The sequence below is a fragment of the Cyphomyrmex costatus genome, unplaced genomic scaffold (genome assembly GCF_001594065.2).
Source record: "Cyphomyrmex costatus isolate MS0001 unplaced genomic scaffold, Ccosl1.0 scaffold14, whole genome shotgun sequence".
Taxonomy (NCBI): domain Eukaryota; kingdom Metazoa; phylum Arthropoda; class Insecta; order Hymenoptera; family Formicidae; genus Cyphomyrmex; species Cyphomyrmex costatus.
In genome coordinates this window covers 607,817-635,285 of record NW_017275390.1, presented here as the reverse complement: position 1 = coordinate 635,285, position 27,469 = coordinate 607,817, and the positions used below count along the sequence as shown (strand labels likewise).

The window sequence follows — 27,469 nt, the reverse complement described above, 5'->3', positions numbered from 1 at the left end:
ATAATAAAAACTGGAAAGATTAGACACAGGCAGACCAGATGCAAAGTAGTATATATTTATATATATTAAAAACAAAGTATATGCTGCTGCTAGTAAAACATTTATTCATATTTTTTTAAATCACAACTTCAATATCTAATTCTTTAGTATTTTTTCTTAAATACATAGAAGTTATTAATAGAGGAAGTGCGGAATTCCCGCTCCAGCAATTCTCCATGCAGCCTGTACTCTCCTGTGCTTGTACTTTGCTAAACTGCATATTGATGTCACTGATGGATGGAGGACTTTGCCTTCTGAACCCTCCATGCGGCGTTTCTTAAGCTACAATAGGGTCGCAAATCGTAAGTCATAAGAAATTGACCAATCACAGCTGAATATAAAAAAAAAATCGACTATGATTGGTCAATTTCTTACAGCTTGCGACTCTATTATTGAACAGGCATTAAGGTCCTACATACACATTCCGTATTGGTAACCGTAAGATATACTATAAGAATTAATCAATCGGAACAGAGAGTTTTTGACCATTCTATACTGTGATTGGCTAATTCTTACGGTACGTCTTATGGTTACTGTGAAGCCCATGGCACATACAAAAACGTAAGGCAATAAAACGTAATCAGTAAGCGAATTGGCCAATCACAGTAGAGACCGTAAGGCCGGTAGCGAATCCAATGTTACGATTTCCTTACTGATTACGTTTACGGCCTTACGTTTTTCTATGTGCCGTGGGCTTTAGGAAAAGTGTGTGCGGCAGTCTTAAGGACTAGGGGTGCATTCCAAAATTTAACTCTGTTAACTCCGAGTATCTTTTATTTCTGTTTAATATTTGACGAATAGCAAAGACCCAAGTAGCACAGCAGCGCCTGCAATGCTTTAAAAAAGCGCTTAGGCTGATATCAGTCGGTTCTTATATTTAAGACCGTTTTAAGTAATACAATGGGCGCGTTCAGCGGACTCAACAGTTGAGTGAGCGCTCGCTATTATTGGTGTATTCTTTTAGGTCATCCAATCAGAATTTTAGATCTGGAAGAATACACCAATAATAGCGAGCGCTCACTCAACTGTTGAGTCCGCTGAATGCGCCCAATCTTAAGATGTATCACAAACCAATCATAGGACCATATTAACATCTAAAAGACAGTCTCGGACGGATCTTGGATACCGCTCTCATATGTACCTTTTTAGCGTTTTCTTAACACTTTGTAAGTTATGGCCCGTATTTAGAACGCGCGCTTACAATGATGTTGCGCTCTAACATGCTACAGTTTACGTTACGCATACTATAGAATTTCAGAGATAAAAGCGCACTTTTATCAATAAAAACGCATTCTGAATACGGACCTATGTGTGCTATTTGGGGATAAAAATGATACTCGGGTTGACAGAGTTGGGTTTTGGAACGCAACTCATTCCCCTTCCTCCCGATGCTCGCTGACGGAGTTCATATCATACATGTTTGTTGGACCAAACTTGAGACTTGAGAGGATTTCCTCTGAGCATATCAAAATTATGATTTTATCATTCATAGAGCACACAAGCACTTAAGGGTAACTTTTACCAACTCTGATTAACTACTTAATTTAATCGGCCGATTAGCCTATCGGAATTGACCAATCACATTTGTCATCGTTTGACGATAGATCTAATGAATCTGTTAATTCAAATGGACTAATCTGCCGATGAAGTTATTTGGAGTTGGTAAAAGTTACCCCTAGCAGTAAGACGTAAACACTAGGAAAATCAACATGTTGGTTGGCTACTGTTTACACTCTGGTCTATACTGTACATGATTGGCCAATTCGCTTATGTTACTACCCAGTATCCGAGAATGGATTGAAATGGATTCAAATTTTCAGAAATACGGATTCAAAATGAATCCTTTTCAATCCGAATACGTTTTTATTCATTTATAGGAATTGCATGGAGCATATCTGTATACTTTTCAATCATAAAGTAATATTAGCTTTTTCAGTGCGTTTGTGACCTGTGAATACTGTTCAATTCATAGTTTTGAATAGGAAACGCAGTTTTTCAATCCAGTTGTATCCAATTGAATCTAATTGAATCCAATTGAATCCAATTGAATTTAATTGAATCCACAAAAAAGTATTCGCTATTTAAAAATACGAATTCGAATAGACAAAATCCAATCCTTTCTTGGATACTGGGTATTTAAGGGTATATCCACACAAACTCGTATAGCCGTATAAACTATAAAGTATAAAAAAAGTTATAAGATTTGATAAGAGAAATACAATTGGATATTTTCTGTTTATGCGTTTATTACAGTTATGCAAGTTTGTGTGAATATATCTTAAGTATATATACCTTAAACTGCATTCCAAACCGTTCTCTTCGAAAAAGATTTTACTCTATACATTACAGTATATCAGTATATGTTACGTATACTATATATTTCGAGTAAAATTTTCCTCGGAGAAGATATTTTTGGAATACACACCCCCTAAGAGTTTTTTGTATCATCGATTCTTATATATATATATAGTGTGATTCAGAATATTTCCGTGTCTTTGTAAAGACGTGTTCCTGACGAAGAGACAATTTTTCCTCTACGAACAATTTAAAATTCCGACGCGCTTATTTTTTAAGTTATTAAAGATAAAGTTAGCGAATTACAGAAGGTAAGCAGGGGTGGCGCACTCATCGTTCGACGCGAATGATTACGAGGGGCATTCATAATCAAGGCTATTGACTTTTAAAGGGATTGATATATGAATATTTACTAAATCAAAATGGTGCCTCTTCGAACCGCTATATATATTATTTTGAAGATTTTTCGAGTTAAATATGATTTAATAAATTGAGAGAGATAAAATGATCTAGAAATCATCTGAATTTATTAAAAAATTCTGAGTCGTATCAATTTTAACGATATCGTATTCTTGGCACTTGTGAGAGAAAAAAGTGATTTTTTGTTGAACCGTTTTTATTATACAAAAGTTTAAAATTCAAATAGCTATAATTTAATAAAAATAGTTTTACATGAATTAAAAAATCATGAAAGCCCTCGAATTGTACCTTTATATATAGATTTGATTTGAAACGAATTAAGTTTTATTTTGCTGTAAAAAAACGTTGAAAATAATAAAAAAAATCCCATTTTTTGTCCATTTTATCTCAATTTCAAAATCTTGATGTGCTACACATATACATTTTCTATCAATGATATTTTGTTTAGCCTGAGAAAATTTTCAGAATATCGGAGATATCGTCATCATTTCGGAGAGAGAAGAATAATTTTTCAGTGAACGGTGTTTTGTTCATCCAAATAAAATATAATATTTTAGAATATATGTATAAGTAACTAATATTATACGAGTGTTAATTTTGAAAAATAAATTATTTATAATAAGTAATGCTGAAATGTAAATTCTGTCAAGCAGCTCTTGATGAAAAAAATAATGTTTAATTTATAATCCTTAATCTTGCTGTCTGCTACAAAAATGTTACACCTTTTTTAATCTGCGAGAATGGTTAATTTGAATGGAGAAAACGCGTGTATATATTCGGGTTCCATGAGAACGATCCGCGTTTTTAAATCGGAAACAGGAATCTTCCGTAAAAACGAATGGTTAAAGCGATTTGCATACGAGTACATCCGAGTGGTAATAATGTACACCTAGAGGGTGCGTTCCGTGTTTACGCTGTTGCGCATGATGTGTATCCATCCTTCTTTAACATTCGGTGAACAACGAGGACAAAACGATACATCATGCGCATCATGCGCGAAACGGAACGCACCTCTTTAGCATCAATGCAGCTAAGTGTTGCCACTATCTAGTTTCTATGTGTGAATCATTCAGCGAATCGAACGCATCGTATTGTTCAGTCAGTAGCATTCGGGCGGTCTCGGCCGCGCTCGGCCGCGCTCGGCCGGTGACGACGAGCATCGGGTGGCGCGCGCGAGTTGCCCGGGGGCCGCCATTTTCCTCCAACAAGGGACAGCAGTCCGGAGCGCAGGTAGAGAGAATTTCTGTGCATTATTAGCGAAACGGAATCGAGAGTAGTGAAGCGCAAAAACCGTGGGAACTCTTTACGTGTACGCAGCAAATCGTGTGCGATTCATATTTCACGACTGTATACGGAGACTGCAGTGCGCCCGATAGTAATATTCGCGTGACTTTTTCGTATACTCCGTGCCGACCGCGGCGGTCACCCGGTAGACGGACGCCGTCGCCGTCGCACATTTCTGTAAGAATTGACGAGTCGGAGACTCCGTATTCCGAAGGAAGACGTGGGAAGATCGTACACAAGAGGAAGGAAAGTGTGTGAGAGAGAGAGAGAGAGAGAGAGCGCGCGCGCGGGAGAGAAAGGGAGAAGATAAAACGCGTGACCGTAAAGAAAGGAAAGAGAGACAAGGAGTAAAGGTGAAAAGAGGAAAGAAAGGGACAGAGAGACGTGCGGGTAGCGGGAGTGTGAATAATTTGGTGATTGCAGTGCGGTCGCGCGCAGTGAAAAATACTCAGCCATCAGCCGATCGCGAGTGTCGGGACGCCAAGCGGGGTATCGAGGGAGAGCGAGTCGCCTCCGACAGGTTAGTGGGCAGTGTACACGCAATCATGGCTTCTTCCTGCATGCGCGCGCGCACCAGCCGAAAGACAGTTGGCGCGCCTCGCGGAGCCGCGTATACTTTTAGTATAGTACGTATACGAGTTTTGAAATGTGTGCCTGTGGTATGTCGGCGGCGGCGTTGCGTGCGTATGGTGCACCCCCGAGAATTTCGCGCTTCTCTTGCGCGTGCATTTTCTTTGTGCCACATCGAGAGATGCGACCGCGCGTTGTTCTACTTTTTTCTGCACCGCTTCCCCACTGTCTTTCCTCTCGCGAGTTTGTATTCTCTCTCTCTTCGTTTCGTGTAATTTACGCACGTAATTCGATACGAAATGTTTATTGTTTACTCGATTAATCGTACGCGTTCGTTTTTTTTTTCGCTCGGACAACAAAATTAATACCGTTACCCGTATCTTTTTAAGCGCAACGCCAAAACGATCATTGAAATCTTGTTGCTTTTGAAGAAAATTCAGATTTTTAGATACATTGATTAAGAGAGAATGTGAAATTAATGAGTGATGATTAACGGTTGTCTCTTTCGCGATAATAAATGCAATACTCTACTTATATACGTTCCAAGTTTCGGTTGTAAATTATATTGAATGGCGAACGGTGTTAACATTGAATGTAAATCTCCAAAAATGCATAAATTATAATGATAGAGGGATACATGTAATGTATACGTACTATACATATCTATGTATACAAAATGTAGATATTTTAAGTTTATGTTGTTATAATATTCAGAAAGTGATTCTTTGACCATTTAAGATCTAAAGGCCTTAGTGTGTATGATGTGTGAACATAGCTTTAAAACTAACATTATAGTTTTTGGGATGGAGAGGGGGAAATGTCTCTGAAAAAAGAAAAAACTTAAATATCTCAAGTTATATCTGACAGAAATCCATAAATTTGAGTGATTGTCTGTCTAAAGAATTGATGTTACATAGTGGAGTGTAAAAGTTTCCAGATAGTGACAGTTTGTACTCTTATAAAAAAAGATTTAATAAAATTTTAATTATTGCCAGGTGTTAGTACAAGATTTCATTACCCACTAATAATAATGATTGAATTTTATGAGGTGTCACCAGTCCATTATCAAAGAAAGTAACTTGTAACTGTAATATGTTAGTTCCGTTTCCTGAATCATACTTATCTTTATACTTATTTCATCTAAATCAAAATGAATGCATTCTTTTAAATGAAAACAGTGAAAAAATATTTCATAGTAGAGTATATTTGCTTGTAATAAAAGTTTGTAGTGTTACTTCATTTGTTTAAAATATGTTTAAAAAATATTCTTAAAAACATGTGACAGTTATGCTATGATATAGCAAAGTTTCAGTTTGAAGTATCTATTTTTCAATTGTGAGGTATGATTTTTGACAGAATTACAAGCAATAACAGTCCAAATGTTCCTTTTATTTAAGCCGTGATATACGTATAAAGCTGGTGATGAACATTGTTATTATTTTAAATAATTTTTTTATCTGAAAGTATGCCTTGAAAGAAATATGCATAAGATGCTGGTGAATTTTTTTCCACCTCTGTGAAGACATCTCATTGTCACAATTTTGATATAATTGATAGAGTTCTGACTCTTCTTCAAAGAGTTCTAAAGTTTCTAATACGTTTTGAAAAGAGTTCTGATTAAATGCAAAAGAAAATTGAAAGTATAGAGTGCCAATTTTACGCCTTAGCAATACGAAAATTAGTTATAACTTTTATTTCAAGTAAGAATGAAAAAAGTTATAATAAGGTAATCATACTCAATATGGGTTTTCACTTAAAACGTCCTATTTGTTGTAAGTGTTCCATTTAAATCTTCGGATGCAATTATCTTCTTAACTATTTGTTATTCCAAAAAAATGTTTCGAGTGAAACTTACTTTCGAGGGTGCGTGTGTGTGAAGCTAGCGTATTATTTCACGAAGGCTCATTAATTATAGAGAGTTCTAAGTGTATTTTCAATAGTTCTATAATTAGGATAGGATAAACAAATAGTTCTAGCTATTAGAACCGAGAACTGATTACGACCGAGAGTGGAAAATGAGTCAGATTTATGCAGCACTTGCTTTGTCTACGAAGTTTTCAACCATAGTTTCTTATTGTAGGAGATTTTAAAAAGTATATATGTAGTTCTAAAAATAGTTTTAGCAGTTAACACCGTTATTTTGATTTTCAAACAATTTTTTTCCGTAAAAAGTCTTAATGAAAACGAAGATAAGACACTAGCCCATTTTAAAGAGATCTATTAGTTCTATATTGCACCAAGTTGTGTGGTGTGTGTGTGTGTGTGTAAAACTTTAATGATATATCTTTTTGTATCAAATTAAAAAGTAGAACCCAAGTGATACTATTTTTATTATTTATTTTACTTTAATAATACAAATCGTTGTACAAAAGATTTGATATCAACAGCTGATGCTAAGTTAAATTTTACAGACTTTTATATATCGTTCATATGAAAGATTAAATGATCAAGGTACGTACAAGATTGTTAAGGAAGATTCTATCAGTTCTCTTTCTGAAAAACTGAGAGACAAAAAGTTTCTCCTCGAGTATGTAACAAATTTTAAACGGTGACAGAGTATTACCGGAGGCTTATGGTCTGTCAAAAATTTAGTAACCGGATGTCCCACTTAGAATTATCATCTTGTTTTAGAGAGTCCACTATGTTGAATTGCAGACTTTTCACATAAAATTATATATGAGAACAATTACGGATTGTTTATGTGAAACAATTTCCAATAAGTTACTAATCTTGCACGTATCTCGTTATGTATTTGAGAAAAATAGTTAAAAAGAAGTAAACTATAAGTAAAAAATGATATAAATAATCAATTTACCTTGCCCTCTTCACTTTTTCACTTCTACTAAAGCTAGATATTATGTTGCGGGATGGATGTTTGCCATATTAAAAAGTAGGTTGCAATCCACACAGTTTGGGAAGTTCCATTCTATAGAATTTGGGCATTCGTGAAATACTATATCGATTAACTTTCGCATAATAGTAGGAATTCGATCAAGAAAACACCTTTACAAGAATTGCGAGACAATTAGGATGAAAATGCTGGAAGCTTTATTTTTTAATGTAAAATGCTTATTTTTGAATGTAAAATTTTTATTATGATAGCTGTACTTATTTCTTGCAATTTAATCATCTTTTTAATTGAATTTATACGGAAAAGTTAAACAACAAATTATAAAGACTAAATAAGAGTTTTGTTTTCTTAGACTGTTTTGAATTAAATTAAGTAGATAGGTACATGCTGTTATACAATTATTCATTGTATAACATTACTGGTATATATGCGTTTCATTATGTATTACAATTTTTTATAAAAGAAAAAGAAATTGAAGTATATCGTTGTAAGGAATACTAGTTAAGCTAAAAATAGGAAGTACAGGTTACAGTGTCGCTGAATAAGCAACCGACCGACTGAGCAGTCGTATCGCCTGCTCTTCACTAGCAAGCGTTCGTTCAGCAAATTACGTAAGATCAGAAACGAGAGCTCATTTAAATGCCGGCTTACTGTTGACAACAAATAGTACACCTCTCTCCATGAGTATTTTTTCCGCGGGAAAAACGCTTATTTTTGCGAAATTTGATCGTGCAGAATTTGAAATTTAGCTCATTCCTTGTTTTGAAGTAATTATAAGAAATAAAAATGTTGTATAGTAAATAGCATTTGTAATAAAATAAAAATATATTATAATAACAAAATAATAAGGATATTAGTGAAGTTATGAATATATACTGAGAAAAAAAACTACACTTTAATAAATATTTAATAAATACTTATTTGAATAGTGCCAATTAAATATTTACTTACATTAAATAAATATTTACTTAGTAAATAGAAATAATGATTAAATCAAATCAATGATTCTTATATTAAATAAATTTATCTTTATATTTAGTAAATATTTAGTTGGTAATGATTTATTACTAAAATTTAGTATATTTTTTCAGTATATTGTAATAAATATATTATATAATATATAATATTAAAAATTAAAACAAATTATGTAAAAATAATTTAATATTAACATATAAAAATGTGCTAATGTTAACAATTTTTAATAAAAATATTTAATATAATATATACAAATTTAACAAAAACTGTTAAGTATTAACAAATTAAAGAAGTTACACAAGAAAATCATATTATTCTTTTATGTTTGGATATTTTCTTTTCTAGGATTCTTGTTTGTAAAAAAATAGTTTGTTTGCTGAATAAAATGAATTTTAAATATTAATTTTATAACTAAAAATTGTAATTGTATACAAAATTAACATATGAAATTGTAAAATTAATAATAAATAAATAGAATTAATAATAAAGAAATATGTATCATAATAGTTTATGTTATGTGATATGATGTGCATCACATTCTTCTTTTCGCGGTATCCTTATGCACGTATGCATTACACACGCATGGATCTGTTTTAACGTCGAGTTTATTACAAGCAACCACAATGAGGGAGTAGGCATTATCATCGCAATTGCGAGTTAACTTTGGAACGCGATAGCGCATTTGCAAGTGTCGTTTTCCCAGTAAATGCCGAAATATTTTGCTTTCTTCTTTTTTATATGTTGTTTATTATACATATATATATATCTGTTTATTATTGTGTTTTCTCTGACGTGCGTTTTATACTCTTTTCAAAATTATTGTTTATATTTTTTTCGTAGTTTGGATATACACTAAGTGTGTATATTATAAAAAAAAAATAAAAAATAGAAATAACATCTTAAAAGAATTCTTAGAAAACAATGAAGAGAATGTAGAAATGTTCAGAAATGTTTATATAAAGAATCGATAGTAATACCTACTTATATGCTATTATACTAACTGGGTAGCAATCATATAACTTTTTCTTTAGAGCGCAACATGAAAAGAAAATTTTTATGTATATATGTACGTACATATGTGCACTCATACATACAAAATATTTTCACTTTTCACTTTTTCTTCTAGGGAAAAAGTTACATGATTGCTATCCTAGTGCAAACGTTTATCAGGATGGACAAGAAATGATTTGGATTGATCATTAACTATTATTTTAATGATATGATTTTTAATGATTCAACAGTGAAAACATTGATGAAGTTGCAATTTGGAAATGATAATTACGAGATAACATATTAATTTGCATAATGCATACATATATATTGATAATTGCAACAGTCTTCAGTTTTGAACTTGCTTGTTGTATAACGTAGTGTTGTGAATCGAGCTCTCTTTTTGACGCATGTGTGACGAATGGCAGTATCAGTAACGTACTTAATATGAGTGAAAAAGTGGTACGTTGGTCACTCGTATGCAATCATATGTAAAAATCTTCTAACTTTATTGTGTTGCTGAGTTAAAATTTGTTCTACAATATCTGATGGTTTTATTGCGTATAATACAAAATAGTTTATTTTTTGCAGGATGACATGTTAACTGTCCTCTGAAATTCTGTAATTCTACGTTTCTTAGCTCCTCCCTTTATATTATAAAATACATCATGCAGAAGTAAATATTATTAGATGTTATTACTTCGTATGTAACCTAATTACCTATAAGATCTCACGAAGATGTTCACGAAGACTCTCGCCAAGATGTTCGCGCTCATACATCGCCACTTCATGTATACATCGTTGTCCAACGTCTGCTTTAACCGCGCATGCCCCAAAAAGGGAATTCGATTCACAACACTGATATAAGGTCTAATATCGGATTTCCTTAATCTAAAAGCGTGATAAAACTCATAAAGGTTTAGAGAACTCTATTATAGGTCACTTCTTTGCATAATTTTCGTGTATAATAGTACGTTGAATATTCCGAACAATAATATTGAAAAGTAATATTAAACAATGATATATTAAGATAAAGAATAAAAAATAAAACAAACTTCCTACGTGGAAGTCGCTGTGATTGATTCAATGCGACTTCTGCGTAAGGAGTTTTTTTCTTTTTTTTTAGCGCTGCGATTGGCTTGTGCGCAATTGGCTTGGTGCAATTGATATACACCCATAAATATTTTATTTCAATATAATGTTCTGATTTTTCTGTAGTTTTCTAATATCATATAATACACGTTTTATTTTTATTTAGTTAATTAATGTTTACATTAAATTATTAATGAACACAATACTACCATTTTCATAGTTTATATGTATAGTAGATATATATATTTATTCTTTGAACGATAGCTATATTGCAGCAAGATCTCGAAATGCATCTATTTTTATATCTACAAACCAGATAATATCGGTTGTGAATACGATCGAAGATAAAGATCTAATTTTAAAAAGATATTTTTATCTTCTTCAATGACAGTCGTGGGCGATATGTATTAATCTATCCGCTACCCTGTATATGCACTGAAAAGGCAGCTCATTCAGATTACAGTGTTGGTTTCTCGACACTTAGGTCCATTGCCCGTTATTCATGCACAAGCTGAACTTACTAACTTGCAAATCTCAGTATTACAGACAATTCAAACATTATTCAACGAACATTTCGATGTTTCCCCAATGACGATACTCTGTCTCTCTTTCTCTCTCCCTTTATCCTTCTCTTTCGCTTTCTTTTCCCCTTCTTTGTTCTTCAAAAGAAAATAGTTAAGATTATTCTGTAAGAATGTAGTAACTTTTAAGTGATTAAATAGTGAGAGTGATAAAAACGTTGTAGTGCCATCTTGTCATTAAACCCCCTTTTACTTTGATCAATTTATCCTACATTTGGTAAAAGAGATTGTACTTACAAATTTTGTCAATAATAATTAATTGTAACAGAAATGTCCTAAACTATGTCATTTCTATGAATACGAGGATTACGATTGATAATGCCAGAAACTTGTCAGTCAACAGAAGATGAGAAATATTTATTTACTGATTTCGTTTTCTTAAAAGTTGTAAATAATACAATGCTTTTGGTACAAACTATTTTACATAATAAATTAACATTAATATCAGCAATCTACATAAAACAAATTTTTCTGCTATATACTGATTGAATTGTAAACATATTGACAATCAGTTTTGTACAACTAGCCCCGAACTCCTTTATTTCATTCACCGAGTACATTACATGTTGAATTTGTGAAATTTTTTAAGAATGTAGAAAAAATAATGACAAAAGAAAATGTATAACAATAGGACACTTCAATAATCTTCAGAAGATTCGTTTTATACAAGGAAGCTGCAAAATACTATTTGTAAGAGTTGTGTTTGAATTAGCTGAGAAAATTAATAAAGAGATTCATTCATTCTCTCTCTCTTTATATATAACGACAAAAGGCTCGTTATTTTGTATTCTCTGAATTTGGTCTCCCCCTATCCCTCAGTATTTTTTACCAAGCAATTATGACGCGCAAGATCAAATCGGAAGGATGGGTAATGGCAGCGAGAGGGGTAGGGAAGGTTGAGTTAAGAATGGAAACGTTGCGGCCTACAACTTGCGGGATTAAAGAGTGGGGAGGGGGGAGTGGGGGGAGGGGGGGGGGAGAAAAAATGTTTCCGTCTCGCGAGTATGAGTACGCACGAGAGTAGTTCTCGGAGTGAAAGAACCAAACCGCGCCACACCGCGGTTATTATCGATCTTGGGGCATCGTTACACTTCGCGTCCGGCCGTGTGCTTACGGGACTTGTACAAGTGCGACAGCGACGGTTGCAGAGTGGCGAACGAGGCACGGATACCGCCGCCGTCGCCGCCTGCCGAGTTGGTTACGTCGATTGTCCCCGTAATATGTTATCGAGCAATATGAATCTTCGATGTAATAATGATGTATGTCTAATCGGCCGGTACATCACGCGTCATAAATTTCTCTGTTACTAAATAGGCACTTACTTCTCAAGGCAATACATCATATAAGGCATACCGTTTCTATATATTATATTAATACATATCGCGACCGTTAATTTTATCGCTGTTATTGTTAGTATTAATGATGCATTATCTAATGCGTTCGTATTGGCAAGAATATTTTATGACACACAACTCGCACATCTTTTTCTTTCTTCGGAAATATGAAAATACTGTATCACATAGTTTAATAACTCTTTTTCTCGATATAGTATATATCCCCGGTTTTCTTTTCCATAGCTTATAACCTTTTTTATTAATAAAGATACATGGAACTATATCTATTTTATTGTATTATAATGTTGGAAAAGTAATAAAATAAATCTCTTATTTGTTACTTCATCGATAGATAGGATGTTGCTTAGTAAAACTGGCATTCAAAATTGACGACAATATCGTTGAAAATTTTTTTTTTACACGAAAACAAAAATGAATAAATACCGAGAATAATGACGGTTGTAAAAACGGAAGTGAAGACAGAGAGGAAAGAAGAGAAGGTTAGGATTATATCATAGTATAGTAGTATGGTCGAATAGTTGAGTCAGGTCAGTTTGCTAGCTTACGTAAAAGAGACTAAATATCGTGGCAAAGGAGATAGATGTGGGGAACAGGAAATGTTATATGATATAGAAAGAGAAAACAATAGTGGGGATTGAAGGAGAAAAAGAGATGGCGTCGAGACAAGCCAGCTAGATGGTAAAGAAGAAGTGGGAGCACCTGTTACAACGTTCGAGCGTTTCTCCTTTCCCCGATATATTTTCTCTCTTTCTCTACACTCTGCCTCTCAATCCGTCGGGTCACCATTTCAATACAGCTATATTCGAACAGTTTTTATATATGGTTCGATCATTGACGAATTTCTTGTTAGGAATTTGAAATAAGTTTTTCTATACAAAACATCGTAATTGTGAGAATAGTTCCGTAATGAATATACGGTATAATACAGGGTGACAAAAAAGTCTCCGACTAGTGAAATATCTTGGAAACAAAACATTTGGGGAAAATATAATATTACCTATACCTACAAAAAATGTAGGATTTCAACAAATGTATCAAACAATGATACCCATTTGACATTCATTATATTTTAATTAATTTATATAAATTTTCTTTGTTTTTATGGAGGTTTTTTGTATTTATTATTATTTCCTAAATTTAATCGATATTTTATGTTACAGGTTTGTATCACTTTTACATTGTTTACTTCTTTTTAATATTGACGTCGAACTTAAATTTTGGCGATTTTTGTTTATTGCAGTTAATATTTTTTAAAAGTTCTGCATAAATTTAAAATTTTTATATACATTTATATTAGAGTAATGTTAATTTAAAAGTCGATATTCTCTGCTTTTATCCTACAGAAAAGCTTTAAAAGTAAAGTTATAAATTTTTAATAAAAACGCTCACATTTTAAATATTCTTATAATTGATATCAAGATCTTTTCGAAACATTATAATGAAATTTCTTTTGGTTAAATTTTCGAGATACGAGTTAACAAAGTTCAGGTACCGTTGTTGGCATTAACATTATACGAGACGTCTGATTCACAGCTAAAGCCTTTTGAGTGTTCACGGTCATGACTTTGATATGAGCGCAAGCATGGAAAAGCTCTCAAAGTCTAACGGACAAACTGCGGGAGAATATTCTACAAATGGAAATAAGGAAAATTTTATATGAAGTTCTGACAAAAAATGTTTTATTGTAAAGTTATGAACAAATATTGAAACGAAACATTTTTATGATATTTTGGTGGATTATTGGCGTTTTGATAGCAGTTACTATTTCGTGATGATTAAAATCCAATATTCTATTGTTATATCTCTGTTTATAAATCTAATATTCTATTTTTTTCGCACCTAACTGTTATTTTGTGGCTGAACGGTTATTATCATATTACGCAAGTTGAAACAATACTGAATTATTTAAAAATTATTTAATAAGTGTGTGATGTGAATATATACATACGAGACAAACGTTCTACATTTCCATATACGAAAAATTCATTTTCATATTCTACGCAATGGAAAATTTATTTCATTTCTATTTCATATATGTTTCGTTTCAATATTTGCTCATAACTTTGTAATAAAACACTTCTAGCTAAACTTGTACATTTTTATTTTCATTGGTAGTTTTTATTTTCATTGGTAGAGATATAAGGATTTTAATGTAACCAATTACAAATTATGTTTAGACGACCACCTGTTCATGAATCGCACGCGATAGTATTAGTACTTAGATGTGTACTTTAGCATTTAAATATAGTTTTTAAACGTAATCCGCAATTGGTCATATTAAATCATTTATTATTTCATAAAATGTTGCTTAAAATAAGAATTTATAAGTAACTTTTTGCTTAATTTTTTTGAAAACTTACTGTGATGTCTTGATTCAAGACATCCTATAATATGCATGCATATATGATACCCAAAAACACACAGAAAGTTATATTTTAATCAATTCAGTAAATTTTTTTGATTTAAAAAATGTTTCTGTGTGATGAAAGTAGAATTTTTTTAAATGGAATTATATAATTTTTTCAAATAGTATGATTCTTCTAATTATTTTACACACAAAAATATTAAAATATTAGAGTTACGCCAAAAAAATCAATAATATGTACGAGATATTTTATACGAGACAGTTTATTTTGGTATATTTTGACATAAAATATAAATTTTCGTAAATTGTACATTTTTCAGTTACTGTGTAATTTGATATTTGTATGTATGGCATAATACGATGAATCAATTAATGTAAAGAAAATGCATTATAGTTACTTTTCAAAAAATCGTGCAATTTGCACGTTTCTTAAAAGCAATAAAGTGTTTTCTTTACATCAATGGATTCATCTTGTTTTTCTAGTCATAAAAATATTTAGGTACTTATAATTATCAAGAAATTAATATGAGGTATATTTATTAAAATTGTCAGAATGAGGTATCTCTGTAAATTACTGATTTTTTTATTTCTCTATTATAATACTTTTATATAGAGAATAAGTAGAGAAATTGTATTATGTAAAAAAATTACATAATTTTATTTAAGAAAAGTAAATGTGACCTTATCATTTTAAAACCTTCACTTAGAAAAAAAAGAACGTGACTTAAGTAGGTTCGTCCCTCTCGAAACTGTTCCACTTTCACTTGAAATATAAAATATTCTGTAGGTACATGTATTCATAACATGAAAATTATTGTTAAAGCAAATTTTCTATAGAGAAAATTGATTTTATGTGTAAAATGTGTGAATAATATTGCACATTATTAATTTTTAGTTTAAAAAAGAATGTGAGAAGTTTGCGATTTTTTTTTCATTTGCGAGAAAGGAGGCGATCCCCAGGATATCCAATAGTCTTAATTATCAGAGAATGAGAGAGGTAAGAGGAGAGGAAGGGATGAGGGGGAGAGAGAAGAGGAGGAATAAAGAACAAAAGAAAGAGATTGGGGGAGGAGCGTGAGCGAACGAGCGAGCAAGCGCGATCGGAATTATGGGTAATTGATTATAGCAGCGTTACGTTTGTGTGTAGCCGAGTAAGGGCCATCGCACGAACATGACTATGGTGCCTTATGCCATTTTATGTCAGAGCCTTGTGTTACTTCATATGTAGGCATCCGTGAAACATAACGTAAGCAACGTACAAAAAACGTAGTACAAGCTTCTTACGACTCCTTACGTTATGTTTTTTTTTCTGCGTTACTCATGTTATGTCTTATAAACACAGGATGATACAAAAAATGGCATAAGGCGCTGCGGCAATATTTGTGAGGTAGCCCTAAGGAAGAAATAAAATAAATAATATTCGACTTTCATTTTGATGAAAACAGGTACTTTTATTGGTAAAGATGGCCAGTCTGAAAAAAAATAACAATATTGAAATAAATTATTATACATAGTCAAATTTTTCTTTTGGTAGAAGTAATAATAGTTAATGGATCTTACAATTTATTTTAAATGATTGAGGTAATGTGGAGTGTTTTTATGGTTCAATGTTAAAGTTGATTAAGCAGAAAATTAAAAAAATATTAATTATTACAAATAAATTAATTTGTACAAAAGTATAAATTTTAATTCTAACTTGTTCTTGTGATTTTTATATTTTTTAATAATTAATATAAGAATAAAAAATGATTGGAAATTATTGAAAAATAAAAATAAATAATAATAAATAGGAATTATTATTTTTGTATCGGCATTTTTGAAAATTTAAAGTTGTATAATAGAAACATGATAATGTTGTTGATTAAAAAGATTGATACCGCAGAAATGAATAGATATATAGCGGCTCAAAAGTTCCGACAAAGTTTACTACATATTTCCCGCGCATATCGTGTCACGCAGAAATTCCTATGTAATATATGTACATCATTTGACTAATTTAAATAGTCGAGTTCTTTCTTGTTCTTTCTTGTTTTTTTTGAAAATATATATCACGCCCTTACTATTTTAAGCTTACTATATTAAAATTATAACGTTAATTATACAATGCTAATTATATGTGCAGTTTTATTATTTTTACTCTCATATACAATATTTGTTTTTCAAACCAGCTAGTATTTTCTAGTATTTCCAACAATATAATTTCCAACTAGTACTTTCCAACAATATAATTGCATCTCTCTCTCTCTCTCTCTCTCAAACACACACATTCAGTTGGAGTTACAACAAATTTTATTATGATAATTATAAGTTTAAATTTGTAATTTTTACTTTATTTAAATATTATCAAACAGGTGGTTATTATTATTATGTTTCTTAATGTTTACTAAATGTTGCACTAATACGCTAAACTATTATTTATAATACGGTAGCTAGATCTTTTCTAACGAACGGTTTACGGAGGTGTGTAACGATCAATTATTATACTTATTTTGAAAAAAATAAAATTTAACACTTATTGTTCTACAATATTTACAGTCTAAAATTTTAATAATGTATAACGATATCATCTCGCAATATCTCTATTAGTAATCTTCATACATTCTATGAAGATAGTACAGTAAAATAATGTGATTTTAATGTATCGCATTTTATAATTTTCTGTTTCGTGAGACTATAGAGATCGACGAAAAGATTGATGGTCGATGACCGAATTTCGTAATAATCGAATGGCGCAAATTACAAAATATTACATTTTACAGCACACATTCTTACAAATATTTATTCTTATACTTAAAACGTTTTATTTATTTTCTTGATTTTACTGACCGTATCAAATCTATTAGGGACCGAAAATTATAATATAAAAGAAGAAAAGATCTCATTTTTTTTTTTCAAAAGATGAGATATCTTCATACAGTATTATAGATATTCAAGAAATAACGAATTTTACAAGCTTTACTCTATCAGTCTCATCTCTCATACTTTATAAATTCTTAAACACATTTCTTTAATGTAACACCAACATAACATTTTATTTTTGTTTCTTCTCTATAAAAATCTTTTTATCAAAGATGTCTATCTGATCAAGTATTTTTCATTTCAATAATGAAATTGCATCGAAATTTTTGCTTCTTTACAATATATCTTGTAATTTCTTTCATTATGAAACAAAAAGAAACATCGCAAGAAAGCTTCATGCACGATGAAGCCGTGAATCGTCCAAATCAAAGTTTTATGTTATCATACACTAGAAGAAAATATTCCAGAATCTTGTATAAATCGTAGGTCTTTCGGATCAGTTTAGAGACGTTACCATGATCCGTCCCTCTTCCCATAATCGTCATCGTCGTTGCTACCGTCGTTGCTACTGTGGCGATGCAAGTTGGTTCGAAGGTGAAGTACACCGAGGATAATGGGAGTAGTACATCGCCATTGTAAACAGACTCGAAGAGGCAAGCGTGCGGTGCGGTAGCGAGCGACTATCTGGGATTTAGTTCGGCGAAAAGGGAAGGGAGACTGTAATGCTCGGTGAAGTCGTGGCGGGACGAGGGTAGAGACGCTGACGAGAGCGAGATGAGGCGAGTTGTGATGGTGATGGCACGGAGGAGGGACGTGTCGCGTTGAACGGTGGAAGGGGGGAAGTTGCCGAGACATCGATCGGGTCTCGCGGCCATTGCTTGTGCCACACTCTTCCTCCCCTCCCTTACCTTATTCTCTCATTCCGTCTCTCTCTCGCTTCGCTCTTTTGACGGCGCTGCTACTCTACTAGGAGTCAAGATGCCGTATCTCTCGGCGCACTGTGAGACCAGGAGGAAACTCTTCGTGAAACTACTCAGGCCAGCCACTCGCGCGCTTTACGCACTTATATTAACCCGTCGTGACTATGTATGCGCGCGCGCGCGTGTCTCATGGATGTATCATGTATACAGGGTGTCTGAAAATTATCAAATATTGGAAAAGAAGAAAGTGAACGATATAGGATTTTTCAAAGGCATTATCCACAGGATACTCGGCGAAGAAATGAACATCTATTTGTAATCAATTCCAAACAGATCATCTTTTTAATGAGTTTCAGAGTTGTTTGTCCGGTATAAATATCTATTTTCTACAAAGAATAGTATTACTAAAGTTTGCAAGACAACGATGCTTTTTCCTGTAGAACAACTTGTATGTTACTGACTGCTATCCTGGAAATTGTACAGTCTGCTGGCTACACTGTTGGTTGATCTGCTGAAGAATTTTCGTGATAAGTCAGATATTTTTGTTGCATTGTTTCGTGTTGGTTCATTGTGAGAGTCAATCGAAACGCAGTCTTATAAAGTATAGGATCAAAGATATTCTCTTTGCTATAATTAAAAACAATGCAATTGTACTTTTACGACGTATAACTGCTTCATGTTTACTTATTCGAATACTTCGAAGTGCCTTTTGTCAAACAAATTTAAGCTGCTTAGCTAGTACGGAAACTCGCACCGTTTGAAGTCAAAGTAGCAACACGGTCAGCAGTACTACCAGCACCATTGCCGATAATAAGCACGCAAATCCAGCTAGCAAAAAAAAAGCATCGTGCGCCGCAGGCTCAAAAGAAGTAAAGAGTTTCTTGAAAATATTCTTTTAGTACGAATATTCGAATACATTCTGAAAATCGTTAAAAAGATTGTCTCAATCATTTTCTTTCAATGTTTTTCAATGTAGCGAAAATTATACAGACACATTCAATTATGAATATATTCAGAGAGATCAAAGTAATATGAAAATATCTCAAAATTATAATATTATTTTAGTCAAGATACTCAAATTCATTAAAAAAATATATATACGGTGTTTTAGCGCCATCTAAAAGTTTGATCTCAAGAAATAGAAACTGTTTCCCCGCACTTGATACAAAAATTTACAATCACTCATCTGATTCACAATCAGATTTCTTATCCGTCATTGCTTTACTTATATGATCGTATTGGAACTAATATTTCATAATAACACATACTTGAAGGAGGTGAAGATATACTTACACATCAGTTAATATTATAGATCAATTATAATGTCATCTGTCATAGTGTTAAGTTTTTTTATGTTTAGCTTCGACTCGCTAATTATAATTAAGAAGAAATTGTAAACTTTAAAATAATTAAAACTATACTATTTCTGTGTTTTGTATATTATTATTTAAATCAAGAAATTGTTTGATACAATATCAAAGTAATCTCATGAATGGTTATTCTATCAAGGACACAGTAACACAGTAAATCGTTTCATTCTTGGTTAATGTTTGTAAACAACAAGGATGTACTGATTCACTGTTTTACATTGTATTCTTACTGAAAAACGATTTAAATTTATATTAAAATAATGTGTAGTATTTACTGCTATTTTCATTTTAGACTTTATTTGTCGTCAAAGAAGACAGCAACAAGTACTATAAATAATTTTAATACAGAAATTTAAAATAATTATCGGAAAAACGGAAGTTACTTTGATATTGTATCAAACAATTTCTTAGTTTAAATAATACATGATATACAAAAAATGTATTTGTATAGTATAATATATAATTATTAAAAAATTTACAATTTATTCTTAATTATAATATAATTGAAATACAAAAATTATTAAAAATTATGCATTTTTATAAAAAATATATAATATAAATATATTGCTATTCAGTTTTTATTTTTTATGGTTAGACTTTTAAATAGTGCTAAAAAAGTTGAAAACACTATAATCAAATTTTGCTAATATGAATTTATATATTCTATATTGAATCCAATCATAATTAAAGTATTTTGTTTGTTCCTATCAAAATATATTATATGTATCTCGTTGATTTAATCAAAACATTTTTCTTATTGTTAGTGTGGTATCAAACAAGTAACCCTAAAGAGGTTAATAACTCGTTAAGAAATTCTTGCATCGGCTCGAAACCCATAATCAGTGAGTCAGTCGATTAGCCTAAGAGCTTACTGCTGAGTGGTGAGTACTATTGCGTGTATCTACATCGATCCGTGAACTCGTTTACTTGTTTGCGAGAGTAGGCAGGAAAGGAAGATATAGGAAAAAGTTTGCGTCTCGCCACGTGCGTCGCATGTGTTGATGCGTGCAAAAGAGAAATGCAGCTTTAAGGCCGACAAAATGCATTTGCAGAATTTTTAACAAATCTACAATGGTCTGCATTGACCATCGCTTTGCTGTAATTCGCTTACATGATAGGTATAACCTCAATTCTTTAGGTTATCGAGTATTATTCTTTAAGTTTGCATAATCAGTCTCTTAGACTACCATTTTTTTTAATAAAAAAAATGGAGCAATTTTTTCAAACACTTTTAATAGTGTTGACGCCGTTGATATAATTAATATAAATATATAATTTTAAATATACTTAATAGGATATTTTTGTTTATGGTTAAGATCATGTTTTGGAAATCGTAGCTTACGACGATCGAGATTATATTTTAACTTCTTCTTTCTCTTACGTGATACACCGGAAATCATATGGACATGAAGAAGAAAGTAATCCCAAAACACACTCCTTTAGACAATCCGGAATGTTGAAGAGAAACCGCTTGTCGTTCATGAGAGAAAATGGGAGATGAGGCGAGAGTAAAGCAGGAACAACGAGAAAGAGGAGGAGGAGAAAGGAGCGTTAGAGAGAAGTAGCGAAGTTTCGCTTTAGGAGCGGAGAACTTAACTCAGTTAACTTTGCTGCCGAACCAAACTTTCCGCCAACTTTAAGTAGTCGCCTCTCCTTCCTCCTCTACCATTCTTCTCTTAGCTGTTCGTTCGGAGACGGAAGGTATGGTGAACGGAGAGCAACAACCCTTCCACAATCCCTCCCTTTCGTGAGGACGAGAATGGCCAAACTACCGCCACTGATACTCATCGTCATAATTGGACTTTCTTATCCCTTACTTGTTATTCTTTCTCTTTTTCTTTTTTCTTACTAACATTTACTTGCATGGCATATGAAAAATTGTATTCGACAAAAATATAAAGATATGATGCTATTGCATTAGATACTTCATGACAAATTTAGAACTGACATTATTTTTCTATTCGTGTTATTAAGAATTTTACTTTTAGTTTTGTATTTTACATTCTATCTTATATAATATTAATATTCTTTATTTATAAAGAAGTGAGAGAAAATTTCTTATTCTTCTTTCTGTGTCTCTCGTTTTTTCCCTTCATTTTATCTCTTTTTTTTTTTCTTCTCTAGTTTTATTTATAAAAAGAACTATTCTTCCTATCTCTTAAAGCAGTTTGAAAAAAATATTTTCACTTAATTTACTTGAATTCATAATATATTGTAGTTCTTGCAGCCCGATAAAAAAGTTCATTGGTAAAACACTTTTAATTAGTTTCTAACAGTAAGTAAAATATATTTGAAAGTCCCTTATGAGATTCGTTTGTATGATTTGTCTACTTAAAAAGCGAAGTCATTTAAATATACAAATTATTAACAAAAACCCAATCACTTTACACACACGCACACTCTCTCTCTCTCTCTCTCTCTCTCTCTCTCTCTCTCTCTCTCTCTCTCTCTCTCTCTCTCTCTGTGAGAACGGCAAGTTTTGAAATAAACTTTATAGTGGCTAGTGATTGTAGAGGATGAGGGGAGAATTCGACACGACGGAGCTTTCCCTCCTTTCCCTACGAGTTCTTTACCAAGTAAAGTTGCTCTCAGGTTAGACAATAATTGGATAACTTCGCCCTCATAGTGCCCCATGCCGTTCGTAACTCCACTCGTTCTCCTCCATTCCCACCTCTACTTTTGTGTGTCTCATCCCATCTCTTCCTTATCCTAAACACTAATCTGGCCGTCTTTGTTCTAAATCGAATGGATCAAAAATGAAGAAAAAAGGACTCTCGATGACCCTGATCTTGACATATGTTGTCAAGGTCGTGACCAAGGTCATGAGTGACTTGCAAGAGATTTTAGTTGTTGTTTGTTATCCATTAAAAAATTATAATTATAAAAATGTTTATTAATATTTAAACGATCTATGAATACATAGAACTCATAATGTCGAAAAAACTATCAATCCGTTCATTATAATAGTAAACTTTGTTATATAAAAATTCTGCGAGATAATGTACAAAATGATATGATGTATGCCATAACGAGGATATATATGGTCGCATATCTTTCTACATTTTCTCTATATTATTCTGCGTACCACTTTCAGGATCAATAAAATTTGTTGCATGGTTTACTGTTAAATGGGTATAATTTTCATTCTGCAAACTCATATGTCATTTATCAATATGAATAATAATATCAGCTGTGACATATTTTCGGATAATTGGCAAAATAGTTTTAATGAATCGATTTGGTACAGGTAAAATAAACATTTCTGAGTACCGCGTTTAATTCCACCGAAATTATCACTCTAATTGTTCGTTCCAGTATTATACTTTTTCTCTACTTCAGCTTCAATTAATATTTTATTGGCTCCACCAATTTGTTTTGGATTCGAAACTTGTTAAAATAACTGAAAATAATTTAGTACATTACTTAATAGGAAATATAAATAAATAATAAGCAGTATTTTATTTCTCAAAAAATTTGCCCAATCGATAACAGTATGATCATTAAGTTCTAATTAATTTATGTTGTAGTAGCCGCATCATTAAAAGAATAACTGATAAATCGATAATTTATAAATTACAGGAAGGCTTAAATGTGCATGTTCGATCGAACCATATGTTGCATGGAATGCATTGATTTTAAAATAACACATTATTCTTTGTCGTTTTTAATCTTTAATATAACTTCCTAATAACTATTTGTATATTGAAATAGATGATTCTTAGTAACATTATTAAACCTCTCGTAAGATTTACATATTCTAATTTTATCAACGTAACCGGTCCTCATAGCACGATTAATTTACTTATCATATAGCTTGTATGTAAATACGTTCTCTTCTTCCTGAAGTATATTTCTTTGATACGTTGCTGTGCCGCTGTTAAGCGGGGTATATAACGCGTGATATACGTTACCAGCTGTCGAACAAGGGCTTAATCTCGCCCACTCGATTCTGCTTCGCTCCTCTTGTTTTCGATGATACGAGCTTACATTGTCGCTGAGTTGGCACAACATGTGCCCAAGTCAAAGTGCTTGACTCGGCAAAGTACATAGCATTAGTGTCGCGTCCTCGTCGTTCGCTTTCGCTGAGGCCAGCAACAATCTCGTTTTCCGTAGTTTTTCTTATGCAGATTACATATCCGATTATGTGCGCCACTTTATGTGATACGTGTATGTGAATACATGTTATATGTGAGATAGCCTAAAATTCGATGGTCGTATCCTGCATAGAATACAAATAAAAATTGAAAATAAGAAAATAAAAAAAAAATATGTTATGTTAATTAAAATAGAAATAAGGATGGATAAAAAAAATAGAAATAAAGAACTAAAACGTAAAGGGAAAAAAAGTCTAATCAGCTTTGACCGTTATGAGCTCTATTTCCTATTAGTTATGTATTCGCATGAATAGTTCAATAAGATTTTTATTGTTTTAATTTTCATTTTTTTATAGATTTATTAGCAATTCTAAAAATCTTTAAATATGCCTTTGAATAATTAAATCAATTTTTGTATTTTTAGTACACCATGTCGGATCTATCATTTAAAATTTTTTTAATTTTCCAAATCTGACACCATATTTGTATATGTAATCACTCCAAAAAATTATATATATTAGTTTCAGGTAATTTAAATGTAAAAAAAGTGTTTTGACTACCTTTTTCTTTTTTTTTTTTTTTAATTCGATTCCTGAAAAATATTTGCATCTATGTTAAATTGCTGGATCAACAGAATATTTAACATTTTCCATATTACGATAAAAATACAAGAAACATTGCAAAATATGTATATTATTCAAAGTCAGGAAAAATCTCAAAATTTTGTCAGTAAATCAGGGAAATGTTAGGAAATTTTACAATTAAAAATTTCTGGCAACCCTGACAAATGTCTTTAATGCTTAAACGCATTTTCTAAACATTATTTAAACAAATAATTAAATTATATTAATCACAACTAGAACTTCTGGATTGCAGACGCTGCTACATGAATATCACGAGTGGACAGAATGGAACGAATGACATAGCAAATAGTGAGCTGCAGCGCGGCGGAAAAAGAAATTTCTTTTGCCGCCGTAGTTTGTTATTTTTGGGAGGATCCCGATTTACCGCGTTACGATTGGACACGGCCACTCACGGGGCCGGTGTCTAGAAATTTTCCACTGTTTAAGCATTGTGAGTGGGTATTCAATCGATATCCACCCGCTATTTTCTACGTTGTTCTCTCCAGTCCCTTTCCCTACCACTCGTAGTGTTGATGTAGCAGCGTCTGCAATCTAGAGACTCTGGTCACAACATTGTCCTTCGAGACAGCCATATTAGATACGTGACATCACGAGTTAATTTCCTAACCCTTTCTTTCTTGTTTGTCATAGCATAAATTGGCACAACATAAAAATAAAGGTTATTTTTATGTTGTGCCAATTTATGCTATATATGTTTTCATATATCCAATTATACTATTAGTGTAACTTAAACCTCGAATTTTTAAAAGTTAAACTTTAGTTGCATAAGGTCTTTTCGTCGCTTGCAAATAGCTGCTTTCAAGTCAAACATATATCGCATCTACACATTCATATATCTTTAGCCGGTATTCATAGTCAATTCTTATATTCAAGACTGTCTTAAGATAATGTCTTAAGACAGTCGCTAATGTGGCCCTCTAATTGGTACGTGATACTTCGAGACTGAACTTAAGATTGAATATAAGACTGAACTTAAGTCTTGAATATAAGAACTGACTATGAATGCCGGTCTTTGTCTTTGACTTTACTTTCCCCTATGTGGCTTTCCGATCCACTTATTATTAGACTATTAGAGAGTCACAATAGCCATGCGTTGCAATAGTGTTTATCCTCCCCGGGGAGTAGAAGACACTTAATTTTATATTCACAGATAGTATTCTTCAAGATACAAAATTTTATCTTATCAAGCCTTTTGTATTCTTAACCAGCCCTGACTTGATCAAGATATTGACACCTACTAGAGCAATATTAACCCTTAAGATAAAAAAAAGACATAAGTTAGTGCTTTAATTCACAGATGGAGCAATGTTCTCCTTTAAAGTGCGGGGCATAGGTGGAATCGAACCCGGATTCATGGATCACGAGTCGACTATCCAGAGTATGGAATTATATCAACGCGTCTTATTATTGTTGTAATTTTGATTTTAAATCTATATTAATTTATTATAAATAATTAACACGTAATCGATTGTTTAGTTGTTTAATATAATAAGTAAAATAATTTAACGATATTAGAGATATATAAGATTTTTGTACTTAAAATAATAATGCACAAAAATTACACAAAATTTAGAGAAAATTGACTGAAAAATAATGACTCTTTACTTTTTAAATAATTATATCGTATTATTTTTTCAGACTCGGTAGTTTGTGACAATGACTAATTATTTTTTAAGAGAGAAAAGACGTACAATCGTAAATAGTTACTTTACAAAGTTTATCAATTCTGTAAATTAATAAATATATAAAAAATAGAAATACGAATAGTACTTACATTTTGCATTTTGAGAAAAATAACCATGCAACAATTAAAACAACATTCCCCTAAAAGATAAATTTAAAGCTAATGACATTAATGATATGTTTAATATCCATTCATTATACGTGAGTATCAGCAAAGGAATTATATTATTTTATAAAGATTTTAATAATTTTCTAAGAATTTTGATTTATCTAATCTTTTATCATTATTAAAGAAAATTAAATGTTGTTAACTGTGGATATAATAAAAAAATTAAATTAAAATAAAAATAAAAAATAACGATAAGAATTAAGCAAATGAAACGATTTAATCATAATACTGTTAATAATAATATTTTACAGATTAATAAAGGAACGTATTGTAGTGCAAATCTCATAACGTCAAATTTTACAGATTTGTTTCTTGAGTATTTTTTTTTCCGAAAATTTCATTTATAAGTTTTATATCTTTACGATATAAATATATAGTCAAGTATGTTCAAAGTTTTACTGATCATCAGCCATGTTATTTTATCAATTTTTTGTTAAAATATAATTTTATACATAAAATGTAATTTTTCCAGTTATATTAACACTGTAAAATTTGTAACTTATTAATTTCTAACTTATTAATATGTGAATAAATTCTGTATTAATAGTGATGCCTCCACGTAGCACAGCATAGATGACGAAGAAATTCAAAACGTTAGATAATAAAAAAGATATATATATTATTATTTAACGATATCTATACTTTTTTCCCCAATATTTGTTAAATTAGATTTTATTAAATACTTGTAGTTTAATTTTTAACTTATTGTATTATTTAATTTTTTTTTATTTATTATATTTTATTTATTGTATTTTATCAGAAATTTTTCTTACGTTCCAACATTGTTGGACTGTGAGTCATTGAAAATTTATTCGCGAATTCGATTGAATGCATTAATGCGCACTGATGTACGTTAAAGCTGTTGTACACTGATTTAATTTGAGTGTTAAAGTGGAATGCAAATATTTTGAATTATAAGATACATATTTTACTTAACAGCACAATAAAGTGTATTGTGCATTTCACAATTTAT

At 31.6% G+C, this 27,469-nt stretch overlaps 1 protein-coding gene across 3 annotated transcripts in view; it reads left to right on the top strand.

Annotated features, from left to right (window-relative positions):
• The first annotated feature begins 3,968 nt into the window (after nucleotides 1-3,968).
• The window catches only part of CtBP (C-terminal binding protein), a 54,339-nt gene continuing 30,838 nt past the window's right edge, over nucleotides 3,969-27,469 (top strand). For all 3 annotated transcript variants that reach the window (XM_018551450.1, XM_018551448.1, XM_018551449.1), the window contains exon 1: nucleotides 3,969-4,558. The gene's annotated coding sequence lies outside the window, so the exon portion shown is untranslated. The remainder of the gene's footprint in view (nucleotides 4,559-27,469) is intronic.